At 41.6% G+C, this 14607-nt stretch overlaps 1 long non-coding RNA gene across 1 annotated transcript in view; it reads right to left on the bottom strand.

The window, feature by feature from the left end:
* LOC139077335 (uncharacterized) overlaps positions 1-14607 on the bottom strand; it is a 180267-nt gene that overhangs the window by 132889 nt on the left and 32771 nt on the right. The gene's annotated exons all lie outside the window — the stretch shown is intronic.

Here is a 14607-nt window from a genome sequence, read left to right as displayed (position 1 = left end):
TTTTATCCTTTTAGAAAACAGTATCTTTCATGCCTTTGATCAAGTCATAGAGTAAGGGCAATGCTAAGCTGCCAAGGACAAGAGCAGCCGCCCAAACGGGAGAGACAACGTGGTAGGAGAAAAGAATAAGTCACTTATTTATCCTCCAAACCTGGAGGTGGGGAAAGGGGGAAGAAGGATGAAAACACAAATGAGGAAGTCTGCCCCTCCGTGTGTGCACACGTTGCTCCTTCCATCAAGAGGTAGAGCTTAGGTGCCCTCTTCTTGAATTAGGGCTGGATGTGTGAGTGCTTTGACCAACAGAATGCAGAAGAAGTGACATTCTTGGACTCCCATGCCTAGGCATTGAGAAATCCACTTCCTCTCTTGTGACCCAGCCTCTGTGATGTGAGGAAGCCCAAGCAGCCTGGTGAAGAGGCTCACTTGGAGAATCAAGATTCCTGCCAGTTAGCCTTACCTGAGCTCCCAAGTGACAAGCAGATCAACTTGTTAACCATGTAAGTGAGCCATCTTGGAAGTGGGTCCCTTAGCCCCAGTAGAGCCACCCCTGAGCCATATACACTATGTGAAGCAGAGGACAGTAGTCCCTGCTGAGCTTTGCCCAAATTGCTAAATCATAAGCAAATAAATGATTGCTGTTTTAGCCAACCTGTTATCACCAAACTTCTCTCCCATTCGTTCTTAAACTCATTCCAATCAGACTTGCCCATCTCTCTACCAAACTGCTCTTGTCAAGGTCACCTCCACATTGCCAAATACAAAGGTTCCATACTCAGTCCTCATCTTACTTGACCTATAAAAAGCACTTGGACCAGTTGATCACTCTTTCTTCTATGACACACTTTTTCATTAGGCATTCAGGCACCAGAATCCCTTGGTTTTCCTCCTTCGCCATTGTTCCCCCATCTCAATTTGCTTTTCTGGTTCCTCCTTTCTCCTGTCCTTTAGTGATTGTATTAGTCAGGATTCTCTAGAGAAACAGAACCAATATCAATGGGTTCACACAATTATGGAGGCTGAGAAGTCCCACAATCTGTTGTCTGCAAGCTGGAGACCGAGGAATGTTGGTGGTATAATTCAGACTGAGTCTGAAGGCCTGAGAACCAGGGAAGCTGATGGTATAATCCCCAGTCTGAGGGGCAGAGAAAAACGAGAGGAAATGTCTCAGTTCATGCACTAAGGCAGAAAAAAAGGGTTGAATTCCTCCTTCCTCCACCTTTTGTTCTATTCAGGCCCTCAATTGTTTGGATGAGACCCATCCACACTGGAGAGGACAATCTGCTTTACTGAGTCCACCAGTTCAAATGCTAATCGCATCCAGAAACACCCCTACAGATACACTGAGAAATAGTGTTTTATCTGGGCACCTGTGGCCCAGTCAGCTTGACCCATAAAATTAACCATCACAGTCTTAGAGTGCCCCTGGGCTCAGTCATTAGCCTGCTTTTCTGCCCTATCTACAGCTACTCTATTGGCGATCTCATCTAGCCGCATGGTTTTAAACACCATATATGACTATTTCTGTAAGATGCCTCAAGACTGATCTTCCAGACTTCATTTTCCAACTACTTTCTCAACACCACTACTTGCACATCTGGTAGACATCTCAAACACACCATGTCCAAACTGAACGCTTGATCTCTCCACCAAACCAGCTCCACACACAGCACTTCCCATTTCAGGTGATGACAACTCCATCCTTCTGTTTGCTCAGGCCCAAAGCCTTGATGTCATCCTTGACTCTTCCCTTTCTCTCATATTGCACATCCAATCTGTCATGAAAGCTTATTGGCTCAACCTTCAAAAACACGTCCAGAGCCTGACCACTTCTTACTACCTGCACTGCATTGGTCTGGGCCAAACTTGACTCTTAATTATTGCCTTAATTACTGTGATGGCCCCTAAGTTGTCCTTCTACTTCTACTTTTGCTCCTGAGTTCTCATTGAAACAGCCAGAGTTGTCTTTATACGTCAGACGATGGCACTCGACCACTCAAACCCTGCAATGGTTCTCTACATCTATCAGTGTAAAAGCTAAAAGCCTCAAAGCCCCCTATGATCTTCCCCTCCACTTAATCTCGCTTTCTCATTCCACTCCAGCTACGTTGACCTCCTTGGTTTTCCTCAAATAAGCCGGGCACACTCCCTCCTTAGGGCCTCTGAATGGTTATTTTCTCTCCCTGCCATATTTTCCCCCAAGATATCTACCTGGCCAACTTGCCCACCTCTTTCAAGTGTTTGCCCAAATATCATTTTCTCAATGAGGCCTGTCTCGACCACCCTATATAAAATTGCATCTCCTTAAACACCCTTCAACTCCTTTACCATTGCTAGAACGGGAGCACCATAAGGGAGGGATCTTTGTGTTATTTACTGATGCTTCCCAAGTATATATCTGGCACTTTATAGGTTCTTAATAAATATTTGTTAAATGAATGAATGGCAGAAAGAGCTGAGATGAATTCCAAAGCCAGAGTCACACAGGGCCCTATATAGGTCACTACTTCTTTCAGAGTCCCATCCTCCACATTGCAATTGAGAACATTGGAGTAGATCTCTTCCCATCCCCAAACACTCTGGCTCTGATCTGATGGTCTGTCCTTCCTGACAGTCATTTCTCCCTCTCCAGCAACAGTTAACAATTTTCACTGAGCAGCCACTCCCCATTTGCTCTGACCATCTTGTCTGGAGGGAGCTCCACATTGGTTGGGTGGGACACACCATCCAGGCCCAAGCCCCTCAGCATGTTGCATTTCCCTGGCCACTGTGATTGGTTCAGGAGCAGGCATGAGACCCAATCAGTGAGATTCAGCATCTCTTCTAATGAAAATGCAGGGGCCACAGCAGGTGCTCTCCATCTCAACACCAAGAGTTTGTTAGGTCTAGAGTTGTCACCTTTAGGGGAGGACCTGAAATTGCTGAGGACAATTGGATGGAATGAAGTCAATACCATGGAAAGTAGAACAAAGAAATTGGAAGAAACTGAGTCCTCAAAGCATCAGTTGTGCCCTGAATTTGGCTGGTACCCTGAACTTTTCAGGGATGTAAATTGAAAAACTCCCTATATGTCTTAAGCCAGTTTGAGTTGGGTTTTCTCCCACTTTCAGCTGACACCAGAGCTGGGAGTGTTTGTGAGATGTCTTTACTGGTAGCCAAGCTAAAATTTGAGACTGCCCCTCCCAACTGAGAGACAACATAAATCACAGCGTTATTCCTGCCCAAACCTCCACCTCAGCACAAAGACTGGTAGTTTGTTACACAACTGGAACACGATGCAATCTCTACCTGCCCGTGTTCCTTCTTCCATCTCTATGTGTAAATTAAGAAAACAAGAGTTATAAAAAAAAGGAGTTGTTCAAGACTTTTCTATTTCCCCAGCACACACAGACCATTGCTTATATAACAGGCACTCAATAGATACTTGTTGAATGATTGAATGAAGAGAAGAACATTGCTTGTACAGACTAATAAGTAGTTTCCTTTATTTTCCTTAGAAACAAACAGCAGACAAAAGTGTGAAAAAAGGAGATGATTGATTTTATTGAGTTGTACTTGGTACAAGGCGCATCTGCTGGAGCCAGTTCTGGCTTTCCTAATGCAAGAGGGACAGAGGGTACTTGGAGAGGGTACAGAGATTAAACTAGTGATGGATTGGAATGTGCACAACACATTTAACCAGGGTAAGAAAATTGATAGCAGCAAATAACAACTGAAGAGACACTTACTAGCTAACAAATGTACAGAATCCAAGAGTTTAGAGATCATCTGATCTAATAACCTACTCGTTTTACAGAAGGGGAAACTGAGGCTTCCAAAGCTGAGGTGATAGGGAAAATGCCTAGGCTTCTGAGATGTATTCTGGGATACTAGTTTTCAAACTGTGGATCAATACCTTTAGTTGGTTGTGAAATTAATTTGTGGGTTTCTGTCAATTTTTTAAATGAACAAATGAGCTTAGCACAGAATAGAAAAGAAAAAAATCCAAGTATATATTCTGTAATAAGAGTAGGTATTGCATAAAATTTTTGTTTCAGTTTACACATGCACACACACACACACAAATGTACATATTGTGTACTGAGTCAGGATTTAAAATGTATCTCACACAATAAATCAGGTTTTTGAAAGTTTGTAAACCCTGGATCTAGGCAGATGACAGCATTGACTGATTATCCACTGTGTTCAAAGCCCAGCAGAGAAGGCCTTCCCAGTGCTTGGACATCAAGTTCATAACAGTAAGTGAAAACCTAGCCAATCATTGGAATCACATGGCAAGATGTTTTTAAAATACCCTGAGCCTCACCTCCAGAGATTCTTAAGGTCTGGAATGATTTTTGTGTTTTTTAAAAGTTTCCCAGAAAATTGTTATGCACAGATTAGTTTTGGGACCAGAGATTCCTTCAAAGGAGAAAAATCAGCAGAAGTCCATCCTTCATCAATTACAAAGTGCTACAGCAGTGACTAGAGAGAGCCACCCCAAGTCATCATATGGGGCACTGACACATGGGGCTCCTGTGGAGTGCAATGTTTGCATCAAGCACCACCCATAGATGTTTACAAACAGAGATTTAAGGTTTCCTGGAGACAGAGAGGAGCAAATGGGAAAAGCAGAAAAGGAGAACGGCCAAGAACCCTCTAGAGGAGCTAGTATTATCCTGATAGCAAAACCAGGCAAAGACATCACTCACACACACACACACACACAACCCCAAAAACTATAGATGAATATTTCTTATGAATATGGTTGCAAAAATCCTCAACAAAATACTAGTAAACCCAATCCAGCCACATATAAAAAGAATTATACACCACGACCAAGTAAGATTTATCCCAGGAATGCAAGGTTGGTTTGATGTCCCCAAATCAATGAGTATAATACACTGTATCAATAGAATGAAAAACAGAAATCACATGATCAGCTCAATATATACAGAAAAGCATTTGACAAAACCTGACAACATTTCCTCCTAAAAACTCTCAACAAACTAAGAATAGGATGGAATTTCCTCAATTAGATAAGCTCATCCATGAAAAATCCACAGTTAGCATCATTCTTAAGTGTGAAAAACTGGATGCTTTCCCCTAAAAGTCACAAACAAGTCAATTTAATTAATTAAATTGAGAAAACAATTCCATTTACAATATCATCTAAAAGAATAAAACAGTTGGAACTATATCTACCAAAAGAAGTGAAAAACTTTTATACTCTAAAAATTACAAAGCATTGTTTAAAGAAATTAAATAAGATCTAAATAAATGGAAAAACATCTCATGTTCATGGATCAGAAAACCTAATATTGTTAAGATGGCAACACTCACCAAAGTGATCTACAGATTCAATATGATCCCTACCAGAATCCCAGCTGGTTTCTCTGTAGAAATTGACAAGCTGGTCCTAAAATTCATATGGAATTTCAAGTCAAAGCAATCTCAAAAAAGAAGAAAGTTGGAGGACTCACACTTCCTGATTTCAAAACTTACTACAAAGCAACAGTAATGGTGACAGTGTGGTACTGGCAAAAGAGTGGCATGGGCATAATGATAGACATAGGAATAGAGTTGAGAGTCCATAAATAAACCTATGTGTCTACAGTTAACTGATTTTTAAAAAGTGCTAAGACCATTCAATGGAGAAATAATAGCCTTTTAAACCAATGGTGCTGGGACAACTGGATAAGTACAGGAAAAGAAGGAATTTGTATTCTTACTGCACATTATATACAAAAATTAACTCAAATGGATAAAAGAACTAAATATAAGAGTTAAAACTACAAAACTCTTAAAACAAAACATGGGGTAAACCATGATTTTGGATTTCGCAATGGATTCTTAGATGTGAAAGCGAAAGCACAAGTAACAAAAGAAGAAATAGATAAATTGGACTTTACCAATACTAAAAACTTTTGTGCATCAAAGGACACTATCAAGAAAGTGAAAAGGTAACCCAAAGAATGGGAGAAACTAGTTGTAAATTATACATCTGATAAGGAACTTGTATTGTAACTCAATAATAAAAAGACAAGCCTAATTAAAAATTGAGCCAAAGATCTGAATAGATATTTCTCCAATGAAGATATTCAAATGGCCAATAAGCACATGAAAAGATGCTCAGCATCATTAGTCATCAGAGAAATGCAAATCAAAACCGTAATGAGGTACTGCTTCACACCCACTAGAATGGCTATAATCCAAAAGACAGATAATAATAAGTGTTGATGAGGATGTGGAAAAATCAGAACCCTCATACACTACTGGTGAGAATGAAAAATGGTGCAACCACTTTCGGAAAATGGTCCGGCAGTTCCTCAGATACTTAAACATAGAATTACCATATGACTCCACATTTCCACTTCCAGGTATATACCCAAGAGAAATGAAAACATACGTCCACACAAAAACTTGTAAATGAATATTTATAGCATTATTCATAATAGCCAAAAAGCAGAAACAGCTCAAATGTCCATCAACTGATGAATGGATAAACAGAATGTGGTACGTCCATACAACAGAATATTATTCAGCCATTAACAGAATGAAGTACTGTTGCATGCTACCACAAGGAGGAACCTTGAAAACACTATGCTAAGTGAAAGAAGCAAGTCACAAAAGATCACATGTGATATAATTCCATGTATATGAAATCTCTTGAATAAGCAAATCTACAGAGACAAAACATAGATTAGTGGTTTCCAGGGGCTAGGAGGATTGGGGAAAATGAGGAGTGACTGCTAACCAATACAGGATTTCTATTTGAGGTCATAAAAATGCTTTAAAATTGATTCTAGTGATAATTGTACCTATCTGTGAATATACTAAAAACCATTGAATTGTACCTTTACATGGGTGTATGAATTATATCTCAACAAAGCTATTTAAACAAGTAAACAAAAAAGAGCTCTCTAGAACAGGGGAGAGCAGCCTATTCTAAGGGAACCTGCATCTTACAGATAACTTCACAGTAAGACAGGTCTGTACAGCTACCAGGTTGAGGAACTCAGGGAGGCTGGACAGAAAGATAACAGGCAGAGGCAAGGAAGAAGGGCCGTGGAAGTTGCTGAGTCCTCATAAAGAAGCAATCAGGCATCTGAATTACATACATAGTTTTTGACAGATACTGTTTGATATGTGGTTTCTGTGCAAGATAACTTGGTTTTGAGCCATTTAATACTAGAGTTACTTATGCACGTTTCACATTTCCTTAGAAGGAAAATCCTTGAGATCAGAGACTTTGCTGCCTCCCGAGGGGCCCTGTGTCTCCAGTGGCACATATTAGGCACTTACTAAAGATCTGTGGGGTGACAGAGCCTCCTTGAAGGCGACATCTGTGTCTGAGTCAGTTGTGTAGCACCCATATCGTCTAATGCGCTCCCATCACTCCCCTTGTCTGTGGGATGGAGATCAGGGTTGTGCTGTGTGAATTACACAAAATTATGCATGTCTAGCATTTAGCAATCTACCTGAAATATTGCAAGCATTAATGCTCATGACATTGTTGTACTATTGCGATGATTGTTGTTGCTGTTATTTTTGTTGTTCTTATAGTGACTGGTCAGTAATATTGATTGGTGCAACAAACAACAGTATGTGAAGTACAAAAAGAAATTGCTGTTAGTGAAGATTGTTAAGCTCTGTGCACACGGAGCGAGGAACCTTCTCTGCGGTTTTTTTTTTTTTACCCCCACAGCCTCCCAATATATAGTTGCGTGTTTTAGTTGTGGGTCCTTCTAGCTGTGGCATGCGAGATGCCGCCTCAACATGGCCTGATGAGCCGCGCCATGTCCGCGCCCAGGATCCAAACCAGCGAAACCCTCGGCCTCCGAAAGCAGAGCAAGCGAATTTAACCACTAGGCCCCTCTGCAGTTCTAAAATATGCATTAAATGATGAGCTGTCTGCCCTGTAAGCATGCTCTTGACTTGAAATAGGGGAAAGACAAAGGGACACCCAAGGATCCCATGAGCAGTCAAGTTGTATGTGGCTTCTACACACAGTGTGAGTACCTCAGAGTGACATCAGAGGGGCCAGCAGAACACTCTTCCAGGAATTTTTCTGAGTAAAAAATAATAGTTCACATGAAGTTGTCTCTTTGGTTTCCAGAGCACTGACCAATGCGTTGCTCACCAGCAAATCTGGAATATGTGACTCCCTAGCCGGGTTTTTGTAACCCAGGAAAAAGGCTGCATGATGCTGTATTGTACACTGCGGGCTTGCTTTGTTTTATTCCGTCTTGGCAAGTAAGGGCTCCAGAAGTCAACGCGAGGATTTGAAGAGCCAACTCTTCCTCAATTGCACCTACACAGTTTTTGGATCCAAAGCCTGCATTTGGAGTCAACCCTGGTAATGGCGGTGACCGTGCCGTGTTCCTTACGGGCCTTCTCCCAGAGTGCGGGAGGTGCCTCTGCCCACCGCCGTCGCTCACTCTGTGGGGTTGGAATGATGAACACGGGGCTTGAATGCGCCAGCCTTGGACTGGTGCCCGTGCCTTCTCACAGGTAGCTGGTCAGAGGTGTGGGGTCTGTGCTCATGGAGGCAGCACATTATTTGACATTTATTTATATTTTCACTGCTGGTGGGGGTAGGGGGTAAGAAGTAAAATTTTTTTATGAACCCAGAACTGTTCCCCCATGATAATATTTTTTGAAACATAAAACTACACTATTGTAGAAAGTGTGCTTGTTGGATTCTTGTGGGTAGAATTAAAAACTCGTCAGTGGACAGGGTTGGCACCTGCTAATTCTGAAGGGTGTGTAAGGGGAGCTCTGGTGGCAATTTGCTACCATTTTATACAAGCCAACAAAAGTAATCAAAATCAATGTATAGGCATGTATTACCCTTCTCTCTTTAAATAGCCTTTTGAATGAATCTCACATGAGGAACCAAGCAGAGCAAGAGATGTGGTTTATAATCTACCACCATGTTAACTTTAATGCATCTTGGGATATTGGATACAATAAACAACCTGGCTGAGGGCACACCATATCTTATGCCTTTTCCTGAATATCCAATTACAGCCTTCTCTATTTTACAAAAGTAAAAAGAATTTTCTGAATTCTACCTCTGACATTTTCATAAAATTCACAAACATCACTCCCCCTAGCATATTCTAACACACATTTGTACTGATAAGAACCTCCTGAATGTAGTGCAAGGACAGAAAGATCCAGGCTTTACGTCAAAGACCTGGGTTTGAGCCCCAGATCTGCCCTGTAATAATCAAGAGTTTAGGGGTGTTTCTCAACCTCTTAGAGCTTCAGTTCCCTCATTATAAAATGAAGGTATCCTCGTTTTAAATCCCCATGGCAGGATATTTATGAGGGTTAAATGGATGGAAGGATGTAAGAGATGACTTCAAGAAGTGGCCTTCAAACCATTGTGCTGTAATTTGTAGTCTTTTCTTTCTGTTTGCAATCCTACTTAATACCTACGTGTTTTTTCTGTATTCGTTACATAATTATAGTAAAATACAGTTATCTTGGCTTAGTACCAACCAACAGAAGGAAATTATAGCCATGGTCCAGGGTAAGAGTTCCTGTTTCATTTACTGGACATTCTTAAGTCCTGAAGTTGGATGCTCAGGGCCGCTGGTGACAAGACCCAACACCTAGACTCCATCTAGTGGGGCCTTTGTAACCCAAGTGGTCCCAATGGAAGACCCTTCACTTCAGGAAAGGCAGGTAGAGAGTCAAAGAGGGTGCAGTCTCAGTGTCTTCCAGTGGAGTCAAGGATCCTGCAGGCTATCCCATTGTGGTCTGGATCTCAGTCCAGGATGTGACCTCGTACTTTGCTGCTCTAGGAACTCTATTTCAGCAGGTTTGGTTAGTTCCTGGAGCTGGGAAATCCCTGGATAATGAACTCCTAGTAATTAAACTCATAAAAGCCTGGTATAGAACCAGAATGCCAATGTAAGGGTTTGCAATGAGAAACGGTAACTTGTTAGCAGAATGAAATGATCACATTGGCAGGTCAATGCATCCCCTCCCTGAAATAAGGAAAACCACATTCGAATTGGGTGACTATTGAATCAGAACAAAGGAATCTAGATGTTCTTAATCATCTTCTTCACAAAAGATATTTTGAGGCATTCTTCCCCATTCTTGAGTAGCTAGAGAATGCTGTTGCTTGAACTGTTTGGGTAAATCTTCTGGACAATGTTGAGTACACAGTGAACGTGTCCTTTATCTGTCCCCCAAACATGAGCTTGGCCTCGTCTCCATGTTCGGCGTTGTGCCAAGTGTTTCAGCGACATTTCCATGCAGCCTTTCCAGCGATGGTATGAGGAAGGTGTGTTGTTACTACCATGTCACATAAACTGGAGTTTAAAAGGAGACACTTGCCCAAAGACATGCTAGTAAGTGGCAGAACCAGGACTCAGACCCAGGCAGTCTGACCCACATTCTCAGCTCTGAGATTCTACCGCCTTTATGGACTAAATTACTCCAGCCAACCTCTGAATTCTTACTAGTAATTTTGGTGTTTCTAAAACTCCCCAGGCACCTGCCAACTAACCATATATAAAGTTACTGATTAAAAGGATGCCTTGGTTGACTGATCTTATCTAAGATATGCTGATTTAATTAAGCCCTGTTTAATTAAATCTCCGTCTCTTCAGTGTGTCTTCCTACAGAATCACAGCCACACACCATTAAAGCTGGGCTAGACTCAAAATCCTGTGATCCACGTTTACTCTTTTACGGATACAGAAAATGAGACCCAGAGAGGTTAGGCACCTAGCCCAATGTCTTTCTTAATGTAATGCTCATCAAATAACTATTGAGAGACTAGTAGGCTCAAGGCATACAAGTCATGCCAGAGTCAAGACTAGCTCCTTAATTCTTACTCCAGCAACTGTTCTCCACTCTATGCAGCAGTTCCAAAAAAACTGAGATTGTTGTTATTTATTATTCTTTTTTTTTAACCAAGATATAACCCTTCTCCCTGATAATGCAATGTAAATTGTGCCTTGGGTCCAATTGCTTGTCACCCCTTGTCATCAAGTTAGGATTTCTATCCCTAGAGATATCTTGGGCTGTAACTGGACCACTCTTGCCCAATGCTCTCTGCCACATGGGCGTCCCAAAAGCCAGATGCTGGTGGACCATCCTGACTCCATGTTGTGGTGAGTCTCAGGAGGATCCTGGGGTTCCAAGTAATTCCTTACTATATTTCTTAACCCATTCAACAACTCTGTAGAAATAGCTGGCAAAAGTTTAGGAAGTTTAAAAATTAATCAACAGATGTATCACCTGAATGACTGCTTGTGGGATCACAGGTAAAAAGGCTTCTAGACTGAAAAGCAGATATGGCCACCAATCTTGAGATAGGAGGACAATAGACAGTGGTACTCTTCCGCCCATCTGCCTGAGGGAGCGACCCACAATAGTCAACTAGAACTCATCAGTGAGCTAAGTCTCAGCTGTGTATCTCTGCCCCATGGCCCACATCTGCCAGCCTCTGTGCCCCAATTCAGAGTAGGATGGTGAGATGGTGACAGAAGAACAAGCAGAAAAGCCAGGAAACTTCACTTTCCATGAAAACAAATAAAATCCTTGTTGTTTCATTGGAACTTGGTTTTGATGCTTTTCAACACAGAGTGGAATTTTACCTTGTGGGCGAATCCATCCTGAGGAACTCCGCTTAGATAAGGTTTCATTAAGATGCACCCAAAGATACAACAGAATCCTGAAGCAGCTCTTGAGGACAGTGCAGGCACATTGCCATGTACTTCTGAGGTTTAACATTTCCTGAAAGTCAAAGTAAATTTCAAATCCCTTCCGCCACCACCCTCTACGGTCTGAGGATGGAGAGGAAAGAGAAATGAGGCCATCCAATTCTCATCAAGTGGCTATTGACAGCACCTCCCACGTGGGAGGCACAAGGATAGAAAGACGAACACAGCACAGCCCCTTTGCTCTAAGAACTCAGAGTCCAGGTGACGCCCCGAGGACACTGAGGAGTAAGTCTGCTGTATTGGAAATGCTGTTCTGTGTGGGGCCGTGAAATGACTTTCTCCAGGAAAGCAAACTTCAATAGCATTACAGGAGGAGCTGGAATGGCGTTGTGTGTGTGGGCCTTGGAGTCAGCCTGCCGGGGTTTAGTTCCTGGGTCCACAATTTATGAGCTGTGTGAAAGTGGGCACATTTATCTTGGCCTCTCTAAAATTCTCAGTTTCCTTGTCTGTAAAATGGGGCTAATTGTAGCATGACTCTGAGGGTTGTCCTTAGCTTTCAGTGAGCAGAGCCTTTTTAAAGTGTTTAGCACGACACCTAGCTCGTAGTAAGAGCTCAATAAATCTTAGCCATTATTGTTTTTAAATTATTTTAAATTATTAACCTGTAATCTGCCGAAATTAATGAAACATTCTATCAAAAGAAAGAAGGGGCTGGGGACTGAAGGAAGGAAGTAATTGTTCCTTAAGAAAAAATAAAGTAAATAAAACCTGGATAGAAGTGAAAAGCTTATGGATGCGTGATCAGAAACATAACCACCTCTTTCCTCACTAGGAGGTTGCCCACTATCGTCCTTCTAGGACCTTCCCAGGGGTCAAAACACCTCTTGCTTGTGGTCAGGCCAGTGGCCATGTGGGCACCACATACCTACTTCTCACTTCCTCTTCTGCTCTTCTTCCATAGTCAGGAAAATGTTTGTAAAAAGGATGGTTGTTTTGCAAACGAGAGCTCTATAAAACTCTACAGAGCCTGGGGCACCAATGCTAACCTCTGCCATCCAGCCAAGGGGGATGTCTCCCACAACATGAGCCAGGGAGGCTTCGGTTCAAGGATAATTGAGGTTCATGAGCAAGTCCAGATTTGAGCACACTTAAAAGATTTCTTGAGCTCCTCCTACATGTCAGTTGGTGCCAGGGCTGGAGATGGACAGTCTCTGCCCTTCTATCTGAGTGAGAAAGACCAATAGTAAGCAAGCAAACAAACGTCTGAGTTGGAATCATGACTTAAGGGCTCGACAAGCCTCTGTTTGCAGCAAACAAGTAAAATTTTAGTATTAAATGGATTTTGCTCTATTCAAATTCCCAGAAGATAAACCATCTATTTAGGGCAAGTCTTTATGAACCACAACATTCAGCCCTTCACAGTGCTGGATAACTAATATGTGCCATAAAACCACAGAGTGCATGTAACCCAGAAAATTAAGAAAAAAAAAAGTTGCACCAAACGTGATATCAAGTTGCTAGCATCAGGTCTGTCCACGTCGTCTGCATCACCCCCTGATCCCAGCTTTCATCTCACGACTGCAGAGTCCCTGGAGTACTGGACTAGTTTCCTAACTAGTCTCCCCACTTCCATTCTTGCCTTTCTCCAATCCAGTCTGCACCTGGAAGCCCAAGTGATTTTTCTAAAATGCACCTCTGACCATGCCCCTCCCCTGCTTAAAATTCTTCCATGGTTCCCATTACTCTTAATCTAGAAAGAAGGCACTCAAGCTAGCCCATGTCTGCTGCTGTCCTTACCAGGATGGGCTCTCAGATGGGCCATTGGCCACTAGCATTTGGATGAGAGCATTGATTAATTTCATAACTAATAATAATCATAATTTCTATCAGGAAGGTGGTATGATGACTAAGGAGTGGCCCATCTGAGAGCCCATCCTGGTGAGGACAGCAGCAGACATGGCAGGTGGGGCCACAATCGGAGCGACTCCCCCCACCTCCCATGAAGCCCGCTCTCCCCAACCACCATTTGTAGGTTGCTCTTCAAAGCCAGGCAAGACCCTGGCTACTCAAACTTCAAAACAACCAGCTTACAAAAGCCAGTTCTAGGAAATTTACCATGAATAATGCACTTCTATTTGTAAGATAATAGAATCTATGTGTAAACTTTAATTGTAAAATGAGTTCAACCCAAGGAACAGGTAAGCCCATTATTGTACATCTCTGGAAACTCTGATATTGACAATTACAATCTTATCGGTGGCAGTTACAAATGGTAATTGGTAAATTAAAAAAGTAGTACTTTTCCTCAAAAAATGAAACAGATGAGGAAAGGGAGGGGGAAGAGGGAAGAGTTCTAATTATTTGAGATACGTTTTTTTTGTGGTAGTTGGTTAGCTGCCTCTTTTTAGCACTGACATTTCCAAGTCTTTTGTGAAAAGGAAATTTCAAGAATATGCTGAAGTCACTCTTTCAGAATCAATTCCTAGATAACTTTTGTTTTCTTTGGCTTTTTAAAAAAAAATCATTGTGGTAGTAATAAACCTGAGGTAAACTAAAATAAAGATCCCTGAATATTAAAAAAAAATTAAAAAAAGTTAAAGTTAGCCGTCCATCTGGGAAATCTGAAAATCCAAATTCATTTTCTGGTGTGGACTATGAATTATACCTGGGTAAAGCCATTTTGAAATGAAGAAAGACCACTTTATCTTTTCCTTACACTCTACTTTTGATTTAAATTTTTTATTATGGAAAAGTTGGTTTACGTTTTTATTATGGAAAATTTAAATGTCTATGAAAGCAGAGGGAATAGTAAGTTGAACCTGGAGGTACCATTGCAAGCTTCAAAAGTTGTCAATTTATGGCCAATCTTGTTTTATCTATACCCCACATATCTCCCTCCTCAAACCCCAATTTATTTTGAAGCAAATCTCAGATATTATAT

The sequence above is a fragment of the Equus przewalskii genome, chromosome 1 (assembly GCF_037783145.1).
Source record: "Equus przewalskii isolate Varuska chromosome 1, EquPr2, whole genome shotgun sequence".
Taxonomy (NCBI): Eukaryota; Metazoa; Chordata; class Mammalia; order Perissodactyla; family Equidae; genus Equus; species Equus przewalskii.
This window is presented reverse-complemented; position numbering and strand designations above follow the sequence as displayed.